Source organism: Falco biarmicus, chromosome 2, assembly GCF_023638135.1.
Source record: "Falco biarmicus isolate bFalBia1 chromosome 2, bFalBia1.pri, whole genome shotgun sequence".
Lineage (NCBI taxonomy): Eukaryota > Metazoa > Chordata > Aves > Falconiformes > Falconidae > Falco > Falco biarmicus.
In genome coordinates this window covers 52,269,237-52,275,236 of record NC_079289.1, presented here as the reverse complement: position 1 = coordinate 52,275,236, position 6,000 = coordinate 52,269,237, and positions in this window count along the sequence as shown.

Here is a 6,000-nt window from a genome sequence, read left to right as displayed (position 1 = left end):
GGCCTTGAAGCAGAGACAAAACAGGAATATTAAAAGCAAGGCTTGAGGTGGGGGAGGACAGTTATTCACAAGACTAGGCACCTAGGAAGCTCATACCCCACAGCAACAACATAGATGTGCTCAGAGCTGGAAAATTCAGAACAGACATGGACCTGCCCAACAACTCCCGCTCAATATGTTGAAACTGGCAGGAGGAAGAAGAAGCAGTAAGTGTTAGTAGTTGGGTGTCCTCTCTGCAAGCAACTGAGACACCCATCTGCCTGCCTGACCCTGAAGCTCAGCAACTTTTCTAATTGCCTGTACATGAGGTCCAGGATGTAATGGAGATACTACCTAGATTCATCAAGCTGACAGAATTCTACTTTTTACTCCTTTTCTACCTGGGCATGAATGATACTACAAAATGTGACCTTTAAAAAAGTCAAGCAGGACTACAGAGTCCTGGGGGCTAAAATAAAAAGATGAGGTACTCAAGTTATTTTCTGCTTCACCCTGCCAGTCAGGTGTAAGAGTGTAGAGGGAAACATATGTATCAGGCAGTTGAACCCTTGCCTGCATGGCTGGTGTCATAGCCAAGTTTCAGCTGGAATGGCTGTGAGGCACCATACGAAGACTGTAGGCTACTGGGGAGACATGAGACCAACTAATCAAAAAGTGGCGAAAGACATCTTTGCCAAAAGGCTGGCTAACGTAGTAAAGTGTCTTTTGAACTAGGCTTCTTGAGGAATTGTGTTCAAAGCAAGGATCCAGCTGACAATGTAAAACTACACGATGAACAGGTTGGAGGAATGGGCTGAAAGGAACCCCATGCCCTTCAACAAGGGGAAGTGTGAAGTCCCACACCTGGGGAAGAATGATGCCACACACCATTATATACTGGGGGCTGCCTGGCTGGAAAGCAGCTTGGCAGAAAGGAACCTGGGGACCCTGGTGGACACCAGCTTAAGCCAGCAGTATGAGCCTGTAGCAAAGAAGGGTAATGGTATCCTGCATTATGACAAGTGTTCCCAGCAGGTCCTGGGTGGTAATCCTTCCTCTCTACTCAGCATTGGTGAAGCTACGCCTGGAGTAGTGTGTCCTGTTCTGAGCTCCCCAGAAAAATTTGTGGGATATCTCATGACTGGAGGATGTCAGTGGATGGTTACAAGCTACTCAGGAATGAAAAAAAAAAGATAGAATTAGGGCTTGTGCTCTGTAGAAAATAGTAGGTAAGAGTGCATGGAGGCTAGTTATGGAGAAAAAGACAGGTCTGTAGAATGATTTTGGTTCAAAATTAGAGGTATCACTTTGTGGGACCTCATAGTATGTGTCTGCTACAGATCCCCCCTGATCAGGGAAAATATGTGGACAACTCAAAGAAGCCTCCAGTCTGCAGGTCCTAGCTCTCATGGGAGATTTCAGCTGTTGTGATACTTCCTGGGAAATCAATGCAACAACATACAGGCAAAACTAGCATATTTCTGGAGTGTGCCAGGGAAAACTTCATAATGCTGTCACTGAGTGTCTCAGTTATTAGGATTGGTGCTCCTCTTGATCTACAGCTTACAAATACGAAAGTCTTGGCAGATGTGACCCTATATGGCAGCCTAGGCTGTAGCGATCATAGATCATAAGATCATAGAATCTAATATCTTAAGGTATGTGAGAAAGACAAATAGCAAAATAAAAATCATGACCTTCAGAAGAGCAGATTTTAACTTGCTCAGGGAACTGTTAGGAGGAATCCCATGGAAATCTGTCTTGAAGGGCAAAGAAACTTAGGAGTGCTGCAAATGTTGAAAAAGGATCTTCTCGAAGCACTTAGTCCATCCAGCTAAGCAAGAAACCTATCTCTTTAAAGAGTGAGCACAGGTACAAGAAAAGAAGCATATGAGATAGTAAAAGGGACAGACTTCAAAAGCAGAATATAGAAATATTGTTCTTATGTGGATAGCGTTAGTTGTGGAATGAAAGGCTTATCTTGGCAAATATAAAGGGGCATAGAGGAACAATGACATGTGGAGATACTCCAATAACCTCATCAGAGAAAATTAAGAAAACTGCCATGGGTCCTCCAAGGGCTGTCACAGGCTGATCAGTCCCATGGGTCATGGGGGACACCATCAGAATTGATTGGGAAAGGGTCTCTAGATCACTGTACAGACTGAAGAGGATTACTGACTGTAGAGGTACAAGACTTATTATGGGATCATGGCACCCATAAAGGAACATCAAGTCCAACTCCCTGCTCCTTGCAGGATTATCTAAAATTAAACCATAGGACTAAGAGCATTGTCCAGATGCAGGGGAAGTGCATCTTGAGATTGTACAAGGTTTACTTTGTACATTTTGGGGTGTTTTGGAAAGAAGCCAAAAGTGGGGAAAGGTAGAGGTAAAGATGCCTTGGGAAGGAACAAACATGGGAAAGTAGGTATAGGGGAATTAAGGAGCTGGTCACATGTAAACAGACTGCTGGTAAGTATGCTTGACTGGTCATGTTCTATACCTGATGACCAGAATCTGTCCAGCTCAATTTATGACTCTATGATTCCAAAGAAAGTTGGAAGGAAGTGGATTTGTTCAGTATAGAAAGGAGAAAACTCATGGGAGATATAGCCATAGTCTTCCAGGACCTAAAATACAGTTAAGCAGGAGACAGAGCTACACTCTTCATAAGGTGCACAGTGGCAGTACAAGAAGCAACAGACAAGAAGTCACTTCAGGGTAAATGCCTGAAATGACTGAATACATATATATATATATGCACACATGCATGAACTGACTGAATCTCTTTATACATCTTAAACCAAACCAAACCAAAGCAAAACTTGAGGACAATTAAATGGTGGGATAGAATCTGTGAAGTGTTGGAATCTCCCTTCCTGGAAGTCTTTAAGACTTGGCTTGATGGAGTCAGGATAACCATGGAAAACCACCAAAGCCCCTGTTTTGAACTGAAGGCTAGGTCAGCTCATCTGCAGAGGTCTCTTTCAGACCTGACTTTTGTGAAATTCTGTGATTTCTGTGCTTCTGTTGAAGGAACAACTTCAATGATGTGCAGTGAAATAAATCATCCAAATTTTCCTTCTCATGTCTCTAAAACTGGCATTAACAGCCCCCCACAAATATTCTGTATCATGCACTATCAATCGAACACTGAGATGTTTCCTTTTCCTTCTCATTCTATAAAACATCAACTCCTGCAATTGTTAAATTTTAAGACAAAGTTATTTTTTAGCCTATAAATAGTGTCAAGTCCTTTCTCTCTGCAGAATTTTATCAAACATATATTGCATTTCATATTGTGGATGTTCCTTATTGTGATTATCATTACATATAACCAGCAGAGATGAAACCTAGGGCATCTGGTGTTGAATGTGTGATTATTTTTACTTAGAATTTCTTATTTAAATTGTAGCAGCATTTTCAAATTATTGTCTCTAGAAGCTCCAATCCTCTGCAGGCCAGTTTCTAGCTAAAGATGTTTTGCAGTGCTCACTGAGCAGCATATAACGCTTGAACTTTACTAAAATGTGCATTGGTTATTCTGTTTTACTTTTCTGATAATAGTTATTCCACTCTCGACTATAAAATTTTAACTACTGATTTTAGTGGGTGTGTTTTTTATTGATTTGTTTTGTTTTTCAGAGAGAGTTCACACTTCAAAGTACACATTTCATATTTCAGATAAACTGATTTATACTATACTTGTAGGTTTCAATATGTTTCATTCTTATCTACAACATTAGTTTCATAGCAACTAATGTAACTCAAAGGGCAAATAGTATAAGAATACTAAAAACAGATTAAAATGAAGAACAAAACTAAAGACATAAATGAAATAAACAGTACTTTGAGGTACTATAAAGGTTTTATTGTTACTTGTGGATATGTTAATGTTACTATGGGAACTTCAGCTTTTTGCATTTGACATGATTCAACTGTAACAAGTGCTGACGGAAAAATGAAAATAACAACAAACAACAATTTAAAATCATCCAGTGGGTGTATTTTTAAAAAGAATCAATTAACCATATAAAAGAAAGTCTGCAGAATCTACACTTAAAGATAGAAAATATTTGTGGGTTTTTGGAAATATTTTGCTTTGTATCAGCTTAAATGAAGTCAGGCCAAAGTTTTGAAGGCTACCTTGCAGCAGCAGCACATATCGGAATATTATTTGCTTATGTTCTAATAACTTAGATGTTCCCTAACCCAGCTGGTAGATATTTTGTCTAGGTAAAGGCTCAGTTGCATTTACAGCAGTATGAATTATATCTGAGAATCCTGGAAGATGGGATATAAATTATGTCCCACCCAAGCTGCACTTCTTGTTTCTCACAGTAACAGCTCTTTCCTCTCTTATTCTGCTTAAGGACAGCCCTTTCTCTCCAGTGTGTGCAGTGACAGAACCAAATATCTCTGCCTACCATGGATAGACTTGTCACTGATTCTGATAAGATTTGGCAGACTGGCTGCAGTAGCTGCTAGAAGAAAAGGCTATTTACCCAACAGTAGATGCCTACTGCACCTGCACAACATCATAGCAGCAGAAACCTGGTGTTCTGATCCAGGTAAGATGAGTAAGTTTGTTGCTTGAAAAGATTTTCTGAAAGTAAAACAAGGTGGAAAATTCTGATGGTCACCAGAAAAGCAGTACTGTGTTGATATCTAATTGGGATTGAGAAGATTTTATCAAAGAAACAGTGAATTTGCCTGTGTAAATGTAGATACAAAACTATGAAAAATCTCAGACCTGCTTATTGAACTCTGTGCCTGAGCTCTGATTTATGTCACCAAATCTCATATTTTCACTACCCACAGATTTACTTTCATAGTTATTGTTCCTCATCTCTTCCTTTTATGAACAAAATGAATAATAGAAGCACAGAAATGTATATGTGATGACAAAACATCAGAATATCTATACTATTGCAATGAAATGTATGCATTGCTGACATCCAGGTGAATCTTCCTTTTTAATTTAACTGATAGCTTGATCTAATGTTTACCTCCAGTATGTTGTGATAGACTGCAAAAATTATGAAGAAACCCAATAAAGGCAAAATGAAAAAAAAACACTTCAGCAAATTAATAACCTATTATTCTTAGTACTCTCCCTAACATTTCCCAGCTAGATGGAGATCTTAACATTTTTTAAATTAACAAGACAGTCAAGAATCTGTCCATAACAATTAAATTGTACTTTATTACTTATAGAACAGTTTCTTAGTAACTCTTAAGCAATTCCATCCTTGAAAATTACTATTTTTGAGGCTGACTTTTCTAAAGCTACTGCCAGTGCCATCTGCTGTGGCCAGATTAGGGGATGAAACACACTAACATCAGGGTCTCTTTTGTCATTTTTCAAGAGGCCAAATTCTCTTCTCACTCAAACTTCACAGCCCAGATTGCTATAGCTTTGATGTAGTATCTGACCCTTTCATGTTGGTAGCATAGTTTTCCACATCATTGGACTGATACGCATCCTGTAATGAATTGACTGTGATTCTGAGCCTGGTTAAACAACAGAAACTACCCAAAACTTTAGTAAGCAATTGCTGCTGCAGAGTAACGTACTGTGTTACTGCCAGAAACAGAGACAATTTTCTGACTGATTTGAAAAGCTATGAGAGAAAAATCTGAAGGCCTGTCACATCTGCACATTTTCTTCCTTAATTGTTCATGTACAGTTTAACATCTACATGAATCTTCTAGTGCCTCAGTGAGCAGCGCTAGAGTAAATTGTTTAATTTACTTCCTTTCTAAGTAAAATAGCACACTTGAGAATTTTGTGAAACAAGGTAGTTCCTCCTGCAGTTTGTGTGAGACTTCTTATCTTAGCAAACTAAATATGTTCTTCAAATACTTTCTTCTTTCATACAATAAAATTGCTGCCTGTGTGATTGTCCCTTTGTGCAAAATTGAATTTCACATTTCCTACTGTAGGAATCTCTCTGATAAGGCAGTGGCTGTACTTAAAAACTTTCTGTACTGTGTTTATGCTATACAGCTGTCTTT